Below are 23,407 nucleotides of genomic sequence, written 5' to 3'. Positions count from 1 at the left end.
TTAAGATGGAGCCCAAATTAGAATACCAAATGGATGGAAGCCCACCAACTACATATAAACCCTTGCTAGTGACCATATGGTCTGGAGAATAAGCAGGAATGTGCAGCACATCTTACTGAATAAAAACGACAATGAAAAATAAAGGCAAGAAGTCCCTGTGGCCTCAAATCCTTATCTGACTTGTCCAAGTGGCAAGGTATCCAGTCCAGGATAGGATTGGCGAGCCATAACAATGCACAGACATAGCAGAGCAGTAGAACCATGTCTGATAATTCATCATCGAAAGTCGTAATTGGTTACATTGCGCTGCTTTAGTTAGGAGTCAGCACTTTCCCAAGTCTTTCACACCTCCATCATCCTCCTAAGGAACTCTCAAAACTTGTTCACTTTCCCCCAATTCTCATTCTTGATACTTACCACATTGAGAAATCCTCTTCAGCACACTGATCCATCCTTTCATCTATGCAAACCTATCAGTTTTACATTAACAGTTTCAATTATTCTGATGCCTCATATGCTACGCACACCTATTATTTCTTTTTCTTAACTTCCTACACTCACAGTCGGCCCATTTGGCTTCCACAAACACTAGAGTCTAGGCATTCAGCTAAGACCCTGCTACCTTTCGCCCAATATACTCACTCAAATGTCAATATGAATCAATGGTTTCTTTCTTCCAATAGCTATCACTAAATTTTTTCTGGTTTTTATTTACTTTCAACTCTGAGTCTTAAAGCTTTTCAACCTATTCACCAGTTATTTTAAGTTTCTCTTCTTGTTCTTCATAACAGTCGTGTAACATTTCTCAACACTAGCCATTCCAAACTATGCACAACAAATTAACTTATTGCTACTACTTCTACTGCACTGTCCTTTCTCTGACCTACGGTTTCATTATCAATAAAGTTAGGTAACAACTATTCTGATTCACTTTCAACTTATCACAAAACAGAATTAATCCACATTACCTAACACTTGTCTAAACCCACATTATTTCTCCCTAATCAATATCGCAAGATCAACTTCTTCATGGTAGATAAGACAATACTATGAAACTAATCTTTACTGCCATTCCTTCATTCTTACCCTTACATCAAAGAAAAAAATTTCCACTTAAACCTTTACTTCAGAACCTTATTCTCATCCACATGAACACCATAGTAAACTTTTACAAAACTGTAGGATCCATTTACACAAACAAATCCACCATTTTCTGCTAAAACAATCTTACAAAAATCTATAAAGTTTTATATAAAAGTGAATCAATGTACCCTCATCAAGGATATGAAACTCGGACCATTGCTTAAGAATCCTGATTGCACAGTCACCATCAGACAAAAAGTAAAACTTCCACAAAATAGGATTAAACTAAAAAGGAACTTATGATGAGCATTCCTAAAATAATGAGAATATTGGTCACCAACTACAAAGAAGACCTACAGATTTCTTGTTCTTCATTTCATAATATAAAAAATATAGCACCCAAGAGAAAAAAAAGCAACGAAGACCAATTTGAGACCACAAAATAATAGCATAAAGTGGCAAACTGGACAAACCATGAATATAATCTTGGTAAGATCAATACAGAAAATACAATAACAGCTTGAAATATTTAAAATATTTTTAAAGCCGAATACTGTACTGTATCACCAAAACCTCCTGAGTTGGAGACTCCACTTTAAGAAAGCCCCTGAGAAGTGGATGCAAAGATTTGTTATCCCACAGGACATCCCCCAGCAGTATTGAAAACTCCCATAAACTCATTAATAGCGCACATCAGCAAGAAAATGTCTCTATATCCGACTCGAGTTCAGTGTAAAGTATTAGTGCAAAAAAAAAGGAAATCTATAATAAATAGCAATCCATGCAATAAAATTACAGTGTACATTACACATTCTGCTCAACTTACCTTGGTGAGGGATCAGCTGATGACCCTTAATTTCTGTGTTCACTTTTAGTTCACAAGTTATTTCTGAAAGAAAAAGTAAAAACTATTTTACAATTTAGTAACTACACATTCTGTCAAAATAAAACCTATGGTACTTTAGTTTCAGCAGTACAGAAAATAATACAATACAATGTATCTTCACGAAAAAAAGAAACAAAGAAAAATAAATAACGATTCACATCCCACATGAAGTACAGTACTGAACTGTTTTCAATTTATAACAACATAATTCTCCTATCTACAATCAATATAATCACTTTCTGGCCGAATAATCCTACCAAGATACACTTGTTCTACAACGAAGTATAAAATCTCTACTGGTACAGTTCTAATTAGGGCTGTATTTAATGGAATATTGATAAAAATGACAAATTCTTAGATAATTTGTATTTTTCCCTAACTAATACAAACCTTACATTATTTATAATGGATATTCTACTGGCAAAGCTGGAAGGTAGCCAATTAAGCCAATTACAGTCTTGGTGCGAGGTGGCAAACCTACCCAGACACTGGGTAGGGGTTGGCTAGGGATACCCAGCCACCGATATATATACATTCACACTTTAGTGATCTTGTCAATTTTTCTTTATGGCTGGTAGAGAGCAGTTGTCTCCTCTCTCTCCTCCTCAAGGTTTAGCTGAAAGACATTGACTCATTGTTGCTTTACACTCATCCCTCTCTCTTTTCAGGTGTGATCGAGCTTCCTCATCGACTGACCCATGCGAACCTACCCTGGTTGCCAGGGTCACCCTTGCGGAACCTTCATATCATTGGTTCAGACTGACCCCCACACAGTGTCTCTAACCTGTAGGGGGCATCGTTGCGAGCATGGCGCGCCCTGTGACAGTGTAAGGAGTGGCCTGCCTCCCAGTGGAAGAGATTTGGGTGGGCGCAAGAAGAAGTGGTTTAATATCTATACTCCTTTGATATTTCTTCTTCTATAGAAGCAGTTTATTGACAATAAGTACAGTAAAGTCTTTCCTTTCAATAGACACATGCCTCAAGTAAAATAATGAAATGAGATCCTCTCCCAGTTAATGGCAAGAAGTGTGCCGGGGGAGTTTTTGTTATTTCAGTCTCGAACTTGAAGCTATTCCCTATCCTCTTGACCTCACAGTCAGTGGAAAGGAGGGTGGCCATACACAATATATGAACATCAGGAAAGTAAAAATATATTTCAATATAAAAATTACATTTTACTTCTATGAACTTCCCCTGATGTTCCTATTGGCAACTCCCACACTCTGGTGGAGGTGCGGGAAACCAGTGATGTTCATATTGCCAACAACCACAATTTGATGGAGGTGGGAAACAGGTGACGGAGAGATTTAGTTCACTAATAGAATTAAAATACTGTAAAAAAAATTAAAATTCTAGACTCAACAGGCCTAAATTAATGGTAACAAAACAATACCAAAAAGTTTAAAATACAAACTCCAGGTGGATTTTCTAAAGATATTTGATCTCCAAATAGTATCTAGATTACATCTTTCTAATTATCTATATTATGTATAACTTCTAACACCATGTAACTAAGAATGGCAGTTGGTTGATCAAGAACTCAACAGCTCCGGCCCCCATCAAGACTATGTTCCGGAGTGCCTTCCATTTAGCAGAGTGTCTAAGTTCTGCATGTTGCCTAAATACCCAACTGAGGTCAATCCAGGAGTTGCCTGAAGAGTCTCATTACTGAGCTCTCTGTACTCATGGCCTCTGTTGTTGAAAAAGTAATGGGGCCAGTGCGGAAACTGCAGGATCAAGAAGTAAGGGGAAGGAAGAAGCCTCCTGGATCCAATAATACTTCCGGAGAAACCATCCTGGCGGACCTCCTCACCCCTAGGGAATCGTTCCTCACAGAACTGCGCATTGACCATATCTAGAGCTTCTGAGGACAAAATTGACCAGGAAGCTCCAGATGGGGTCTGGTGCCTGAGGAGGAGGAGGGCAAGGGGCTTCAAAGAGGCCATTCACTTTGTAATTGCAGGCCAAGACCTGCAGAACAGTATTCTAACTTGTCCTCCTCCATATCTAGGGCCTTAGTTCCGGCTGGTTGAGGATGGGCACCGTCAGATCATCAGATGTATCGGAATTGGTCTCTAAATCACGGTCATCCCTTTCTGATATGCCCGGCCGGCGCCTCTCCTGAGAAGGGTGCGAGATCGAGAGGGGCTGTTCACAGCACTCCGTCTAAAATCTAGATTCCTGGCGAGCTCGAGGGTCCTTTACTATGATGGATGTTTTATTCTTAGGAATACAGTCTACCTAAGATCATTCGCTTCTCTGAGTCGTGATTTCTCAGAGAAAGGAATGTGGCTAAATTGTAACCTCCTCTACTCAACGTCCTCAGGGTACTTGGGATTTGAATGGATTCCGTTACGTTCTGAAGCAGGCTGTGCATGGTCTGCCCCACCCTTTCTCCAAGTCCGAGGAGAGGGAGACAAATTCTGTAAGTGACGGCTTATGGACGCTGACGAAGGCTACGTCCCCCAGGTGACATGGAACCACGATGGGTTCGAGGGCTATGATCCCGCTGGGGAATAGTCACATACCCCGACAGTTGTGCCTTCAGCGGTGATTCAACATGCAGTAATCGGGACAATGCCCAAGTCTGAAAATCGAAAGAGCGTGTGCTCTACCTCTCTCTGGTGAAAGATACCCTACTATAGGGGGATCCACACAATGATCCCTACGTGAAGTGCGCACCATAGGGGCAATTCTAGGATCATGTAGCACTTCCAGTGGAATAAGGCATACAGGGGAAGTTCCCCTAATGGCGCGCGATACATTAGGGTGCGTTTGGGCAACAGAAGAGGGTGAGGAGTGTCTGGGTTGAGCACAGATGCAAGGTAGCCCACCTGCTATTTGTCCCCCACCAAGATGGGCAGTAAGTGTGTGAGCGTAATGCAGACTCTTCATGCATTCACAACTAGTGCACTCGGGTGATAGCGCGCACTTGTCACAGGTGGTCTTACAAAAGCTGCAAAGAGCTAGGGCACTCAGGAGAAGGCATGCGTCCACATTTGCGAAAGCGTTGTTGTGTAACAGGTCGCTCGAAGTGAGGGAGAGCAGACATACCTGCTCGCGTGCTGGGAGACATGTTACTTACCAATACTGTACCAAGGTCTGTCATAGGACCTTGCATCCCAGAGATAGGAAGTGTAGGAGACCTGCTAGTCTCAGGCAGGTTTCTATCGGCAAATGGGAGACTCAGGTGCAGGTGGTCTGATTCGAAGGCATTAGCTCTAGATACTCTCCCCTCTCTGCTCTCAAAGACGAAGAGCTCATGAAGTCTACTAGGAGCAGAAACACACTTCTACGCTGCCTTCGAAGAGAGTACTGTATCTCCACTAGCATCTTGCAGTCTCACAGAAGGCAACAAAACACCCAGGTCATCATTAAACTGCTAAAGGCTTCCCCCAAGGTAGAACGCCTTCTGTTTTTCTAGTGAAAACAGTTGGTTACTACTGCCCCCATGCTTGTACTGATTTTAAAGGGCTACCACTCTAACCTTAACTGCATCTGAGGAAATCAATGGGGAAAGGTCGGAGGAGGTCAGTGGGAGAAGTTGGTGCCACTACCCTCATCCGAATGGCTTCCAGATGAAATTGAGGGGGGAAAGGATGGAGGGAAGCGTACCAGGGGTCAGAGGAATAAGTATGGATTTCTTCAACTTTAACTTCGAGGATAATCCTGAAGGCAGAGATCTCCTTTAGATCTCTTCCTCCTCCAGCCATATGCCACCAACTGGGATGGTGACCACTCCAGGCACTCATTATCAGAAGCCTTACTACAGGAGTGTTCTCTGCAGGCAAGGCACAAAAGGTGCGGACCTCTCTTCTTTGCACTCGTGAAGATGTGGCACGTATCTGCGATCTGACAACCCCGAGCCACGTCCGTATCTCCGCAGGGATCCCCACTAAAGACGCACACAATCGCTAACATGTCATTATCTTTCCTATGAAAATGACGAAGGCTTGTATTTGTGTCGGAACAAATACTGCATTATCTTAGCACAGGTACCGTATTTGCGTATGCTGTGTGAATTAACGCACATAACAGCATCATTTTAGTATTTGTACTGTAATTGTGAATGTATTTAAGTTATAGTTTCTATAAATCAAATCTCTTATCAAAAATGAAATAAGGCTAATTCAATCCTATTTTGTATCTACTGTATTATCATTACAGTATAAGTAGTACCAAGGTAAGGGTTTTAGTGCGTTCAAAGAAAACACAGGTTGTCACATCTTCAAATTCTTTATAGTTGGTCAAAGCCAAAGCTCTGTACAGTATTTCTTACTAATTTCACATGTGAAAGATTACCCAAAAGTCAAAATCTATCTTGTACAGACTATGTTCCTTTAGAATCCGGGGAGGGGAAATGACCACTCCAATTTGTCATGTAGTGTTTGAGAATTGAGAAGTAATACATACCATGGCAATAAATACAGCATGTGTATTGTATTGCCATTAGAACTTCAATGTTATGAAACATTTTTTAATCTTCATTTAACTTATTTATTAACAATCTAGCCTACACAAGACAAAACATGGAAAAATCATGTTCTCGGCGGCTTTTGTGATGTCATATTCCATAATAAAGTTTTGAGTACTGGAAAAGTTTTTTTCTTTCACAATTTTCCTTGTAGAGTTACTATCACCTTTGAATCCAGTTTCCCCTCATTTCAAATTAAAGTGGAATTTCTTGATTCTCATAAAAGTCGAGAATTATTCGATGAAGCAAACATTTGTCAAAGTTGTCCAAACCATTCACAGGTTTTGATCTTTTCCCCCTTACATCTTGAAAACCATTGCCAAATATTTTTTGCATCTTTCGTGCTTCTCTACACATTTGTTCAACTGTAGCTTTACTGACCTTAGTTATTTCAGCTGTATGAATAGTTGTAAACATTAGTAATTAGGTCTCTTGTTCTATATCTGCATTGTACAGTACCTTAACAAATTAGGAATAACTTTTCTTGCTTGTCCTTGAATGCTGCACACTGAGGAACTGACCAACCATGACTATTACAAAGGGGTGCTTTGTCCTGCAATGATTAATGCACCCCCCAATATACCCGTGCCCGACACAAGACACGAGGTCAATAAGGTGCATAACAAAGTCTCATTTCTTCGATTCATAAGGTTAACATAATTGACTGGCTTAATTCAAAGCCTTTTATCACAAGCACGTTTGAACGCAAACTATACATACGTTACAAAACATGATAAACAGCAGCAAAATTGATAAAAGGATTACTACTGCAATCTATTCTGAAGAAGTGTTTAAATTCTTTCATTCTACCTTGTTTTGAGTATTGTTCTCCTGTCTGGTCTTCAGCTGCTGATTCTCATCTTAATTTGTTGGACAGAAACTTGCGGTCTATTAAATTTCTTATTCCTGATCTAGACATTAATCTCTGGCATCGTCGTTCAATTAGTTCATTATGCATGTTGCATAAGATTTTTCATAACTCTGACCATCCTTTACATTCAGATCTCCCTGGACAATTCTATCCTGTTCGTAATACTAGGCAGGTAGTTAATTCTAATAGCCAGGCCTCCTCCATCATGAGGCTCAATACTACGCAGTACTCTAGAAGTTTTATTCCAGCTGTTACCAAGTTGTGGAATGATCCTCCTAATCGGGTAGTTGAATCAGTAGAACTTCAAAAGTTCAAAGTTGGAGCAAATGTTTTTATGTTGACCAGGCTGACATGAGTCTTTTTATAGTTTATATATGACATATCTGTTTTTGACGTTTTTAATAGTTTATATATGACATATCTGTTTTTGACGTTTTTAATAGTTTATATATGACATGTCTGTTTTAACGTAGTTACATTTTTTCAGCATGATTTATTGTTAATTTGTTCTCTTCATTTATTTATTTCCTTTCCTCACTGGGCTATTTTTCCCTCTTGGAGCCCCTGGGCTTATAGCATCTTGCTTTTCCAATTAGGGTTGTAGCTTGGATAGTAGTAATAATAATAATAATGACTGTACTACATTAGCTGCCTATCAAAACCAGAATACACAATAAGATATGTGCAATGACACATTAAGCCATCAGAACTGGAGATTAATATATTTAAGAGCATTGCTACACATTGTGCAGCCAACAAATTGTATCAGCATGAGAATAGTTATGGATGATCAAGCCACTGGAGTTGAGATGCCCCTCGACCGTTAGTCAAAGACCTTTTAAACGTGGCCTCAAGATTGTATAACAAACTTCCTTCTTACATCAGGACAGATGTAATAAAGGCTTTCAAGACATGGCACAATCATGTTTACAAAGTGCTACAATACTGTTGATTTGACAATTATCTCCGATTATGCTACAAAATTGGGTAATAGTTTACAACACCACGCTCTCCATTTACTCCAAAATAATGCAATCCTGCAGTTTTCATCTTCTTGCACAGTAATTAGGTGGTTATTTAAATTATGGGAAAGCAATAATTAGCAAGATATGTAGAGGAAGGGGGTTATAGAAAGAAAATAGCTCGGTTTCCTCACCAAACGACTTGGAACTGACATGTCAACAAAGTTAACGAAACAGAATTCGTGATGTCAGCATACATAAACATACTGTAAGTTCGTGATGCCAGCGTACATTTGATATACTGTATACAGTATTCAAAATATACTTAATCAAAAATTGAGTGATTACTCATAAGTGTCCATATATTTTATGGACACTTTTGAGTAATTAATCAATTTTAACTAAGTATATTTTGAATATACAGTATATCAAATGTATGCTGGCATCACGGACTTCTGTTTATGTACGCTGGCATCACGAATTCTGTTTGGTTGACTGTGTTGACATGTCAGTTCCGAGTTATTTTCTTTTTACAACCCCTTCCCCCTTCCTCAACATATCTTGCAATTATTGCTTTCCTAGAATTTAAATAACCACCTAATTACAGTGCAAGAAGATGAAAACTGCAGGATTGCATTATTTTGGAGTAAATGGAGAGCGTGGTGTTGTAAACTATTACCCAAAATTGAATAAATACTTAAGAATGTATATGATAAAGAAATCTTCCAGGACCTTAAAGTAAGTAATTTTCCAAGGACAAGAAAAATCATTACGTAAACCAAAAGCACAGTACCAATGTACAAAAAGAATTCATTAGAACTGTTACAATATTGCACTGCTATTGTTAATACTGTGCAGCATTAGCATATATTGATTAGCATGCATTTTAGTTAATGAAAAAAAAAAAAAAAAAAAGTATTGTTTTAGTGGATTGGGACAGACCGGGTTGGTAAGCAAAATGGGTTAAACAATATTGTATATTTACTGGAGCACAATATTCCTAATTTAGAAAATTAGAAGTGTTTCTAGTATAATCATAAGTTATTTAAAATTCAAAGATCTGACTGAATAATAATCCTAAAAATGAAACAAATACAAGAATACCACCTAAATTACGGTTCCCACCTAACCTAACCTGTGAGCCATATTCTTACATACCCAGGGGTGGGGGGTGGCTATGCATCCCACTGCAATCTGCCTTAGACCGCCTAGTAATTAGCTTATCGTGAAACCATGTCTCGAGCCTGTTTGCTTCCAAACTGGCTTAATTCCTAGCAAGGTAACACTAAATCATAATTTTTCATAAAACATAAAACTAATTTTAGGACATTGGGGGTGTATGTATGAAAGCAGCCACCTGTATGTATGATTACAGCTAACTCGGAATACAGCAGTGGAAGGGGGGGGTGTCGCAGGGGACCGTTAGCCCCCCGTTAGACAAGGACATGGTTTGTAGGTTACGTTAGTTGATGTCAATATTTAATCCTAATGGGAGGAACTGTCCGCTGATATACAAGGGCTCCCAATATTGTATTTCAGAGAAAAATTGATTTGACAAGTAATAAAGTTTGTCTGTCGGAACCAACTACATACACCACCAAAAGAAAATGACCATAATACATATATTTTAATAACTTACATTGTCTAACAAACTCCAAAATTTAATCAATAAATGTAAAGAAAAGTTTGGTCAAGATATACCAAATGAAAGGACAAGGTTTTAAAAAAATTCATTTAACTTCTGAAAACACTACAGCAGAAGGTTTTTTATTTTTCTTTTCTGATACCAAACCCAACCCCTAAGTTCTCCTACTTGTATCCTCCAATACTTATCCCATGCTGAGAGAGAGAGAGAGAGAGAGAGAGAGAGAGAGAGAGAGAGAGAGAGAGAGAGAGAGAGAGAGAGAGTTCACCCAATAATAATAGGGCAACCAGAACAAGAGAAAGCCTATGCTATACCCTTTACAGCCAGAAAAATACACGCTTTGTGTGTGCCACAAGCGAAGAATAATAGTTCTAGCGGCATCACAACTAGTTAACTGTAAATATTTAAGCTATTATATGAAATTACGGCTTAATAAATAGGCCTGGGAGAAGCTAGTCTTGAGCTACAGTAGTTATAGTTTGGATATTGCCTACAAGGCTTTCAAATATCAAAGGTAACAATAAAAAATAACATCGATTTTCTACAAATCACAGAGTTATCATTGAAAAGGCAACGGTGAACTATAATACGGCGTGGAGGGAAAGATATTCTAGATTTGCTATTTCGTCTGCTGCAATGGAGAGCGACGACACCCCCAAGCATCTACCCGTACACTCTCCACCGTCAATTTTTTCTCTTCTCTTAACGTTTCTATGCAAACATTTGGTAAAATAAGAACAGCATGATAACACCTGGAACATACCTTTTATACACCATTATCATCAAATGAACTTTGGAAGCTCATTCGCGATAAACACTTATATTCCACTTCAGCGCAACTATATGTCTCCTTATTTCTCGCACCGCGAACAGTTGACTGACGAAAACAGATGGGAATTAAACTGATGTCAATATTGTACAGTCTTTAGAAAATATTTTTTCTGTTGTTTCTTTGGGGAAAAGCAGCATGATTTGTTGTTGAAATTTTAAAAATTCTTGTAACGTATTTTACATTTAAAATTATCATGTAGAAATTAATATTTTAAATAGTCATGAAATTATTGCCAGAACCTTTTATATGACTGGAACCAGAAGCTCGGCGATCATGGGTCGGACATAAGACAGGTAAGTACAAACTAATGTATATCTACCTAAAGCAGACACCTGAATGCGTCACTGCCCAAATACACATAATTCCATCCTGGATGGACCACGTGCTCAGTGACAGTGAATCATATTAGCGGAGTGAATGCACTATTTCCCATGGCGCACATGCATGATCCAGTAACTGTCAGTAGACTTTTTCAATGGTAGTTAAAGTAACCCACTTCACGCAGAGGACTTGCTACTAAATTTGATCACTTTTGCAATTGTTTCTCTCATATTTGGATAAGGTGAACTGTCAGTTTCAAAAGTGTCCAGTTTTGTTTGTGCCAAATGTTCATGGATCCAAGACATAACAAAGATTGTGCCACCTAATAATAGTAACTTTTCTGTTGATGGATCTTGAACAAATCTCCGATAACCTTCATTATTTTCTAAGCCCCCATTTGTCAAGTGTTCAGCATTCTTTGTCAAACTTTTACTTAAGGTTAACATTTGTTTAGACATGTTTATGCTATTTTCTCCAACTAGGACGGGAGGGGGCGTTTCGGTTAGTGCTGTCAGTGCACCTCAAGCGGTGCACATTATGTACCGTTCCTTCTCTCCCTTTGCAGCATTTCCTTTTCTATCTACTTTACCTGAGGTACCGCTTATTTTTTCCATCTTGCTGTCAAATAACTTTTCACTTTCATACATTCACATTGTAACTGCTGGGGTTTCTAGTTGCACTTGGTGACTTGAGTGCTGATTTGATCCAATCAAAGAATGTTTTGCTTATTTTACAAGCAGTTTTTTTTTTTTATTTCAATTCAGTTGGGGACCTTGAGCAGTTCTGTATCAATTTCATATATTCTTTTTAATAAGTATTTCTGTACCGCCTCTGCTTTGAAGTCGTATTAGCGCCCCCTATTTACTCTTATTTCAAGCTTTATCAAATAGGGCGAAGAAACCTAGTACGTAAAAAAGAAGTGAATTGTAAATTATGTGAGTAAACTAGTGTGATATGTAAAATATTTTAGTAGATATGTAACAAAGAAGAGTTGGAAGACCAAGGTCTACATGGCTAAGGACTATGAGGCGATTTAAAAGCTCAAGATAGAGACGGCTGCCTATCTAACCAAGGCCCTTTGCATCGATAGGCGTAGGAGATGATGATAAAATTGGTAATAAGATATGAAACGAGGTTAACGTCAACCCCCCCCCCCAAAAAAAAAAAAAAAAAAAAAAAAGATAAGTGAGGAAAATTTGAAGTTTCACCAATTCAACATTGATTTGGCTATATTCGGAATAAAACTTTCAGAGTACGGTGTTGTATTAAGCCTCGGTAACTCGATATGCCTCAAGTTTAGTAGGTAAAGATTTTTGGGAAAGTATTACCTTACTAATAATGAGATATGAAATTATTAAATTTAATCATTATAACTTCATGTCTCTTTATAAGCTATAAGTTATGTCCTCTACTTGGACAATTATATAGCATTATATAACTACAAACTAGTTAATTTCCATAAATTTTAATTAATACAGGGGTAGCATACACAACACTACACTAAATGTAGTTTTCACACAATATACAAAAGGAAGTCCACTGAAAATTGCACATTTGCTTTTTTTTCTTATTTTTTCTTTATTGGCGATACAGCCTAAATTTATCTCCCACATGTATGACATAATTCAAATACGGCACACTTACTGTTCACCGGAAAATCAACAAATTAAGTCGTTCCTTTCCTAAGTGCAGGAATCTGTGTAAGCCACGTCTTTACTACAACTATATACAATAGGCCTATTAATATGCAAGTGAAAATGGGCCAACGCCACCTCTTTCTCCGTAAAGATGTTAATCATTGTATTTGTTCAAAAAATTTGGCTGAGGAAGATGATCACCCTTTGATTTTATATCACTGATATCTATACCATTTTAACATGCTCAGTGGCATCATAGTTTGTTCCAACACACGTTCTAGTCAGAAAACCAAACACGAAGAATGCCTAAGTTGATGTGTAACATGGTCATAAGAGTTAAGCTTTTGTTATCCTTCTCCATTTCATTTTTTGTACAGTACTTGTTTTCACTTATTGTTCCAGTTGTTTATTATTATTATTACTACTACTACTACTACTACTACTACTACTACTACTACTACTACTAGGTAAGCTACAACCCTAGTTGGAAAAGCAAGATGCTTTACGCCCAAGGGCTCCAACAGGGATATATATATATATATATATATATATATATATATATATATATATATATATATATATATATATTACTGTGAAAGGGTTAAAAAAATATCTAGCTTACATGTAAATTATTGTTTTACAAACTCTATCTTCGATATTACGTATTTTATTCTAAGTAACTTTGTTCACTTTCGCCATTCTCATCTGTAGAATTTTTACCACGCTACAAATCAAAATTACGACAATAATAAAAAATTCTATGCAAGCCCTGGATTTACAGTCACAGGCAACCTTGCTTAGGTATGAGCTGTTTCGTAGTATTATTTCCACTTTATTTAAAGAAAAGAGAAAAATTAATCTCCAGCATTGCATTAATCAAATATACTAAACTGCTGAAATCGTCCTCTAACCAGTGATTGTGAAATAGAGACCTAGCCTTGAACTCTTTTTATCATGGCTTCCTATTATTGTAAAATTGTATTACACTTTTTAGAAGCTAGGATAACGGTAACCTGACATAACCTTTTTTGATGATCTGGATGCCAAGATCTTCATGACTAGACCTATAACCTATCAGAAGACATAAAAAGAAAATCGTTACTCCGATAGATATTTTCAGTTCATCTACGCTGAATGTAAAATCACATTTACTTTTGCATGGAGCTTCAAACCCTAGTGTCCCTTAATGATATATTACTATCAGTTCAACTCATGCGATGTACTGTAGGCAATATTTAAGGGCAAACTTAAGTGTTCATTCTGCCTATAGCTTCCCTGTCATTTTAACCTTGTACAATATTCCTGCTGCCGCTTCCCTTTTTCTAATTTGCTGTCTAATTTCTTGACGTGCAACCACGGGATTTCCCCTAGTTGCAATTGGACGATGAATGGTCTCCCAGACCCCTGCACCAGCCATAATGGCCCAGATTCACAAATTCATCTATTTGATTATAAAGGATCATCAAATTTTAAAAAGCTCTAAATGACTAAGTCTCAAGACTTCTCTCATCTTCTGTGAGCTTTCACTGTGATGTGAAGAGCGTTCTTTTACTTTGATATACTTGGGATCTTGATATTTCTGTATAGGTTTAAAGTCACTATTTTTTCCTGTCTGCGACGACTGACTTCACATTGCCCATTTCCTTTCGTAAGTCTTTCTGTCATGCCTGTTTTTAATTTCCTCCATAGTGTGATTTCAGTTTCCTACGGCTGCTTCTGTGCGCTGAATTATAAACATTTTCCTGGTCCATATACGTTCAATACAACTTTCTTGTTCAGTTGAAACTCACAAATCTTTTTTATAGCAAGTATATGAGTCACATTCTTGTATCCTTGTCAAAATAAATTCTTCCCGAGCTTTCTGTCATCGGTCCTCAACAAAATACTGCTACACATCTTACCAAATATAAAGTTCAACATTGTAATGCTGTTATTTTTTTATAGTTATCTCTGCCACCTTAACCATTGGAAAAATGAAAAAAATAATATTTTTCCCCATTCCTTCAGAGGCTTTAGTAATACATAAAGTGTACTACATGAGTACCGCCAGTGCACCTCATGCAGTACACTGTAGGCATTACTGAAGGGATTTTGCAGATTCCCTTCGGCCTCTAGTTGTACCCTATTTATTGCCTTACTCTACCTCCGCCCCTACTTTCCATCTTTTATCTTTCTATTCATCGTCTCTGTTTATACTTCATAGTGAATCTGTGGGACTTTCCTCTAGCTTTACTTTACGATGTTTGCATTTTTTTCTTATTTACTTTCCAAATCTTGCTTGCTGATCATCCAATCTTTTAATTTGGCATCATTACTATTTTGACATGATACAGTATATAGTGAATAACCAAGTGGTTCCAGCTCTAATATTGTTACTTATTTTGTTATTCAGGAGCCGGTTCGTTTGACATCAGCGAGATACAGCCTCCAACGTCAGTATGAAGAAACAACCAGGAGAAAAAGTTAACGTTTTCATGCAAGATTAAAGTCGTCCGGCATTTGGCGTTTAACTATATTAGAAGGTATGTTCTGTAAACTGTTAGTATTGCGTTCTGTGACACCGCGGGTGCTGCCGTGCTTCAAGGTAATAGATCAACAGTAGATTTATTAATAATTCAATTTGACTGCCTCGAAATGTGTTGTTATTACCATTACTTTTGCAGGACTCCTACTTAATTTATCTCCTTTCCTTGTAGCTCCCATTATTATTTCTGTATCCCATGTAACGCAGGGTTAAAAGGTACTTGACAATTACAACTAGATCTTATTTTTATATTTCAGACTTATACACTTGAACAATGGCTCTTAAACGATTTAATACCACTTTTGGCTTCCTTGGATAGTGCCATGGCCTCTGTACCATGGTCTTTCACTGACTTGGGGTAGAGTTCTCTTGCTTGAGGTACACTCTGGCACACTATTCTATCTTATTTCTCTTTCTTTTGTTTATTTAAAATCTTTATAATTATATATAAAAGATCTGTTTTAATGTTATTGTTCTTAAAATATTTAATTTCTGTAGTTAATTACTTGTTTTGTAGTTTCCTTATTTCCTTTCCTCACTGGGCTATTTTCCCTGTTGGAGCCCTCGGGCTTATAGCATTCTGCTTTTCCAGCCAGGGTTGTAACCTAGCAAGTAATAATAATAATAATAATAATAATAATAATAATAATAATAATAATCCCCTCCACGCCTCCCTTGCATTTCCAGCCATGTAGATAAAATCTCACCCTCTGTTTATTGAAAAAAGGAAATATAGTGTTGATTTTGATATTTTCTTAGTATAATTTCTGCACAAAAAATATAAGTACACCGTATTTAATTAGGTTATTTTCCTAAGAAGTTAATGAGATACTTGACATTGCCTCTTAGCTATCAGATCTTGTATGTATGGTCGAATGGCAGATAGTGCACATGGTTTTAATAGCAATGGAATTAAAAAAATGCAGCATCAAAAACATATGTGGATGATGATCCAAACCTAGTTAGAAATGAATACATAGTTAAGACCATTGTGAATGAACAATTTTTCTTATCATAAAGATAAAAGTATTTCACATGCCTTCGCTCTCCTTGGAAATTACTCACGGCCCAACGCTGCACTAGAAAGAATTTATCTAACAGATATTTCTTTGTTTTAATGAAACTTGGTATGTAGGTACCTTGGGGATTATGATTATTTTCCCCAAGTTTTTTTTTACTATGACAATTTTCTCAAGGTTAATGGTCAATTCAAAGTCCAAGATTTAAGCATTTGGACCTTTATGTGTTTTTCAAGGGATTAGTTTGATTTTAAGGCCAATATATTTTTTTCCCACATTCTATTTGACCCGGGCCTATTGTTTGGCGTCACGTTCCAGTTGAAAGACCACATCAGTAATATTGTTTTTATAAATCTCAGAAACTATACGAGTTTACTGGTCTTTGTACCAAGTAATTATATATGAGTTGACAGGTCTCTACCAAGAAACGTTGCCATGACGAGTGAAAGTCAAGATTTGACGGTGGAATGGCAGTCTTTAGAAGGGAGCGGTGTGTTGTCTGTCTCCTGTCTTCCACTTTGAAAATATACCCTTTAGCCTCCACCCCTTTGAGATTCTATTAATCTAATATTCACTTTATTATTATTATTATTATTATTATTATTAATTGCTAATCCTAGTTGGAAAAGCAGGATGCTATAAGCCCAGGTGCTCCAACATGGAAAATAGCTCTGTGAGGAAAGGAAACAAGGAAAAATAAAACATTTTAAGGACAGCAACATCACCAAAATAAATATTCTTATAAATAAACTATAAATACTTACACAAAACAAGAGGAAGAGAAATTAGATAGAATAGTGTGCCCGAGTGTACCCTTTAGTAAGAAAACTCTATCCCCAGATAGTGGAAGACCATGGTACAGAGGCTATTATTATTATTATTATTATTATTATTATTATTATTATTATTATTATTATTATTATTATTATTACATGCTAAGCTACGACCCTAGTTGGAAAAGCAGGATGCTATAAGACCTGGGGCTCCAACAGGGAAATTAGCCCAGTGAGGAAAGGAAACAAGGAAAACTAAAATAATTTAAGCACAGTAACATCATTACAATAAATATTTCCTATATAAACTACAAAAAAATTAACAAAACATGAGGAAGAAAAATAAGATAGAAGTGTGGCCGATTGTACCGTCAAGCAAGAGAACTCTAACCCAAGACAGTGGAAGGGCATGGTACAGAGGCTATGACACTATCTAAGTCTAGAGTCTCTTTTACCCTTACCAAGAGGAAAGTTGCCACAGAACAATTACAGTGCAATAGTTACCCCTTTAGGTGAAGGAGAATTGTTTGGTATTCTGTATGTTGTCAGGTGTATGAGGACAGAGGAGAATCTGTAAAGAATAGGCCAGACTATTCGGTGTATGTGTAGGCAAAGAGAAAGAACCGTAACCAGAGAGAAGGATCCAATGTAGTACCGTCTGGCCAGTCATAGGATCCCATAACTCTCTAGCGCTAGTTTTTCAATGGGCGACTGGTGCCCTGGCCAACCTACTAGAATTTTTTCAATTAGAGTTGATTGAATCTGCGAATTCGAAGCGTTATAGTTAAATTATGTAAGCAACAGTGCATGTAACCCGTCAAAAATGACGAGTAAATATTTGGATAGGTATGCACACACACTCAACGCTTCCCACCTCCTCCTCCTTTCCTAATGACAACCTCATCTCTCTAGGGTATGACTACTCCCTCTACCCTCACCCGAGGGACGGGGTGAGACCTAGTAGTCATACTTTTTACAATGCTGCTCAGCGTGACAGGATATATATATATATATATATATATATATATATATATATATATATATATATATATATCCACACTTGTTTTTTTATCATATAGGGGTGATTATATATCATTGCAGTTTTATCAAGAATGTCATTTTCAACATTTCTCCCGAACAAAACATTTGAAGTCAATTATTATTATTATTATTATTATTATTATTATTATTATTATTATTATTATTATTCAGAATGACCGGACATTCATGTGGACCAATGAATTTCATTATAATAAGTCTGGTGCAGCGACTGTTATTTTCATTTGCTTGTAAATTAATCTATGTACTCTTATTAATTTTAGATTTATCACTGGCAATATCAAATTATTATTTTTAACTTCCTTACTCTCATTATCTTATGATGTACATCCGTTGTGTGTACTGTCTTTAACGTATAGCCACAAAAATATAGCAAAGATTCGAAGTATCTTCACTTGGTGAGTACATATTAACTTTAGGCACTTGACTGAAATCATTTGTACGCGAATATTACTAAATGCAGCCAAATTATCCCCATAGATATCAACACGAATTAACCCTCCCTGCAAATGGAATCTTATGATGTACCTGAATCATATTGTATGAGACTAGAAAAAATGGAATATGATTTATATATTATGTTAGTTTAATTGCCACCTCAGTGACCATTGGTGTCCACTTTTGTATTTTATTATGTTCATTGAATTACCCTTAGGCTATTGTGTGGAATAAGCCAAAGGCTATTGATTGCTTAAATAGAAGTATAAAAATTTACTGCTTGTATGCAAACAAGTAAAACTGGCGCAAAGAGGAAATGTACGAGTAAAATTAATGACATGTAAAGTTGAAAAGTAAATAAAAAGATACCTGACAGCAAAGTGAGACTAACGCCTGGTTTACTGACCCCGAGAAGGTCAGAGAAGAACTTTCAAAGTTATGTCATAAGGTGAATGACGCACTGAGTGCGGACACTCAATTTTAGCCTGCATTTAAGTTTATGATGTGAGAGAATATGAAAGTGAAAGGGTTATTTTAAACGTGAGTAGGGAAAATACGTTCTCAGTTTAATTTGGGATCCAATTCAAACCGACCACGTTTTTGACAGATGGAAATGTAATTGATGGCGTTGTTGCGTCATTATGGAGGTGGTGAATGTCAACGGAGTAGAAGTAGCCGTGACGTTTTATGGTCGAATTAGAATTGTTTATTATTTTATATTTTTCTGTGTATTAGTTTCATTCTAAAAAAAAATGTTTGATTAAAGTGTTTTAAGTTTTTATATGAACATATGAGAAAGTGTATTCTCTATCATTATCGTCATTTTATGGTTTGATTATTTCCACAGGGATTCTCACGGCGCATGATGTGTATCTATCGATTTATCTGTCTATTTATGTAACCCGTGGTTCATCTAATTTAATCTAACACTGAAAGAATACAATCTATAGAAAAGCCCTAAAACAAAATAAGTAGTCGGAATTTTATCGGGGGAATGACCGGCTTTTTGTTTTATAATACTCTGTCAAGAACAGTTACGCTGTAACTCCCTTAAGCCTGAAACCTCGAATTTTCAAAGGCTGCGATGCTATCTTATAAGCTGTGAGGGATGAGATGCTTGTGGGGCTTCTTCCATTCACGTTAGAGCCTTTATCGACCGTTTTAGTGTGTATTTTCCCCTTCGGAATTACTGCCTGTGATATAAGTAGGGCGCATTGGGTGCCTAAAGAAGCCACTCATGTTTAAATCAGCATCGATCTTGTACGGTGGAATTTCCCTAAGGTACCACTTTGAGCTTACTAAGGGGTTTGAGATGTAACATGAAGTGCACGTACTCCAACAACAACATTGTATTATTATTATTATTATTATTATTATTATTATTATTATTATTAGCTACAACCCTAGTTGGAAAAGCAAAATTATATAAACTCAAGGCTCCAGCAGGAATAATAGCCCAGTCAGTCTCTATTTACACATTTCAAAACCTGATTATCTTGAATTAGGGAAACATATTCTAATTCATTTTATATTATTTTGTTCTTGCAATATTCTCTGGTTACCGATACTAACGGTTAGACTACTTTCGAAAATGTTGGGACATTTTTAATGAAATTTATTGATTAAGATAGTTTACATAACTCCCCTATTTTTGTTACGTACAACAGTTTGCCCATCTTATTTTTTTCGTTGCTTATTTGAAATAATTCCTGGTAACCTTTTATATGTATATTTTTTCCATCTCTGGAAAAAAAATAGTTTAATTTATAAAGAAAAGATATGATCTGGGCATGTCTCCGGACTGAAATTGTATCCCATTTATAAGTTATGTGTAATTAATTGTCAGGTGTTCGAGAATTGAAAGGGTTTTGATGAATTTTAAGTGTACTGTAATAATGAATTTGTTCAGGAGTTTTCGATTTTGAGCTAGTTTACTTTGATAAATTAATCATTCATCATCATCATCATCTCTTACGCCTACTGACGCAAAGGGCCTTTGTTAGATTTTGTCAGTCGTCTCTATCTTGAGCTTTTAATTCAATGCTCATCATCTCCTTCTTCACGGTTCATAGTCTTCAGCCATGTAGACCTGGGTCTTCCAACTCTTCTAGTGCCTTGTGGAGCCCAGTTGAACGTTTGGTAAACTAATCTCTCATGGGGAGTACGAAGAGCAAACCCAAACTATCTCCATCTACCCCTCATCATGATCTCATCCACATATGGAACTTGAATAAGCTCTCTTATAGTTTAGTTTCTAACCCTGTCCTGTCATTTAACTCCCAATATCCTCTTAAGGGTTTTGTTCTCAAATCGACTAATTCGGTTGGAGATTGTTTCATTGTTATACCATGACTCATGTCTATACAATAACACCAATCTCACTAAAATGATATATAGTTTGAATTTTATGTGTAATTCCAGGCGATTTGATATCCAAATTTTAACCTGGCAATTGTCTGATTTTTTTTTTTTTATTTTTCATTAAACTCTAGTTCTAGAGACCTTTTATTGTGGATCATAGTTACTAACTACTTGAATAATTCTACCTCATTAATCCTTTCTCCTTCCAATGATATTACACTTTCCATTGGATATTCCGTTCTCATCATCTTTCTTCTATTTATCTTCAGCCCAACCTCGTGTGATATTTCAAGCAAGCAAGCATTAGAAATCCTGTGGTGTTCTGCTAATAAAGATAGCATCATCAGCATACTCTAGGTCTGCTCATTTCCTATTACCAATCCACTTCAATTGTTATCCACCATCTCCGACTGTTACATGCATTACAAAATCCACGAGGAGGATAAACAACATAGGTGACAACACATTCCCTTGAAGTACTCCGCTGTTCACTGGAAATTAATTTGATAGGACTCCACTAACGTCTAGTACTTGCGCGAGGTGGGGGCCGGGTTCCCACTCATATGTCATGACTAGGATGAGAGGAAACCTTTATAACAGAAAACACACGTTGACTTTTACATCAGTGGAAGTGTACAACAAAAGTTAGAATGATTTTGGATGCAGTTTCGAATATACACCAATTTATATAGAAACGGAGAAAGAGAGAGAGAGAGAGAGAGAGAGAGAGAGAGAGAGAGAGAGAGAGAGAGAGAGAGAGAGAGAGAGAGAGTTGGTTTGGAGAAAGAAGGTAATCCGGTGATTGGTGGAGATGTGGCACCAGTTGGGGAATCCATTTAAAACTCCTCCCTTATCAGCCATTTTTCACTTCGTCAAATACGGGAACCTCTGTCTTCTTGGGTTGTTGTGGCCTGATTGGTAATGTCTCTGCCTGGAGTTTGCCTGTCGGGGGTTCGAGTCCCGCTCAGACTCGTTAGTGCCACTAGTGTCTGCAACCTTACCATCCCTGTGAGCTAAGGTTGGGGGCTATCTGCTGAGTCATCAGCAGTCACTGCCTGGCCCTCCCTGGTCCTAGCTTGGGTGGAGAGGAGGCTTGGGGCTGATCATATAATATATGGTCAGTCTCTAGGGCATTGTCCTAATTGCTAGGGCAGTTTCACTGTCCCTTGCCTCTTCCATTCATGAGTGACCTTTAAATATGACAAGTCTGTGGCTGTGTAGCGACCCGTGGAAGGGGTAGGGATGTGACAGCTAGATATTTTTATTTTCAGAGGTGGTCGAGTCGAGTTTTGCAGTTAATAGCATTTTTTATTAAAAGGCTAGTTTGAAAGTTGGAGATTTTGATTTAAAAATCCTGTTAATAATGATAATAGTCTTGCAGCTCTTTTAATACACTGATACTAAGAATACCAGACTTCCATAAGACTTTCATTATAAGGATGAATGCATCAATTAAAGGTTTCGGAGGTACCTATTTACAGGAATTAAAAGTTAGCATATTTCCAATTGTTTACCTATGTAACAAATGGGAAAATTATTCGAATTATTATACCATTGAAAATGTATGCATAGCCAAAGTCTTTAGAATAAAAGTATTCCAATGATATACCTGTATTTAATGGATTTCGTAGTACAGTCAAAATACATGTCGATTGCTTATTTCCGGAGATGCAAGATTAAAAGTCTTGTGTGGTAAACCGTAGACATCTTGCATACTATCTCAGTATATTAGGTTAGAGTAAATTAATAAAAGTTTAGTTTATTGTTTGTTTCTATACGTTATTACATACAGTATTGGGTTTATTATTGTTATAATTTCTGTGAAAGGAGAATATTTTCCAATGTATGTGTAATGTAAAATAGAAAATAGTATATGTATGTTACCCCTATTTTATAACTGAAACGTTTTCTATGAATTCCCATTCTCTATTATAGGGTTTTCATAATCATAGATATTGCAGGATAACGTGTTTCACAATATGGTATGCAATTATTGTAATGATACATAATGTCGAGTATTCTGGTTTTTATTAAATGTAAAAAATACTGTTAATTATGTTGTGACACAGGGGATTGATATCACCAAACTAATATAGCTGGCAGGTAATAGATGTTAACTAGATCCAGCAAGGATTTGCCCAAAATATAAGACTCGTATTATTTTACCTATATCGTAAGTATGGAACATTACAGCACCTTGGGCAGCTGCAGAAGACGGGGAAATGATTAGATTTATCTTTTCTTTCATAGACCAATTCATTGAAAGTACAATTGAATGATATTCTTTCATGGCCATTTATGCAGAAGGAAGAAGTTCCCTATTGAAGTGTGAAACTTTATGTTATGCATTAAGCATTAGAGACAACTACTCCCTAAGTTAGAAAACATTAAACTTTTGTCGATGACCTCGCAAAATTTGCTCAAGATATGATACCACATCTTGTCCATAAAATATGATACCACATCTGCTTCTCTATAAGATGTGATACCACAGCTGCTTGCCAATAAGGTGTGATACCACT

General features: G+C 36.9%; 1 protein-coding gene and 1 long non-coding RNA gene across 5 annotated transcripts in view; one reads left to right on the top strand and one right to left on the bottom strand.

Moving 5' to 3' along the window:
* Window positions 1–10,815, bottom strand: part of Ufd4 (ubiquitin fusion-degradation 4-like) — a 217,093-nt gene extending 206,278 nt beyond the window's left edge. For both annotated transcript variants that reach the window (XM_068372086.1, XM_068372084.1), the window contains exons 1-2: window positions 10,685–10,815; window positions 1,910–1,972 (exon numbers count right to left, since the gene is read on the bottom strand). The gene's annotated coding sequence lies outside the window, so the exon portion shown is untranslated. The remainder of the gene's footprint in view (window positions 1–1,909; window positions 1,973–10,684) is intronic.
* A 43-nt stretch (window positions 10,816–10,858) lies between these two features.
* Window positions 10,859–23,407, top strand: part of LOC137639845 (uncharacterized) — an 85,970-nt gene continuing 73,421 nt past the window's right edge. For 2 of the 3 annotated variants that reach the window (XR_011044276.1, XR_011044274.1), the window contains exons 1-2: window positions 10,932–11,046; window positions 15,104–15,233. This is a non-coding gene — a long non-coding RNA (uncharacterized lncRNA). Of the gene's footprint in view, window positions 11,047–15,103; window positions 15,234–23,407 lie in introns of all 3 variants that reach the window. The other variant, XR_011044275.1, reaches the window with a different exon arrangement.

This window comes from Palaemon carinicauda, chromosome 4, assembly GCF_036898095.1.
Source record: "Palaemon carinicauda isolate YSFRI2023 chromosome 4, ASM3689809v2, whole genome shotgun sequence".
Taxonomy (NCBI): Eukaryota; Metazoa; Arthropoda; class Malacostraca; order Decapoda; family Palaemonidae; genus Palaemon; species Palaemon carinicauda.
The sequence above is the reverse complement of the archived record's forward strand: the minus strand, read 5'-3'. Positions and strand labels throughout refer to the sequence as shown.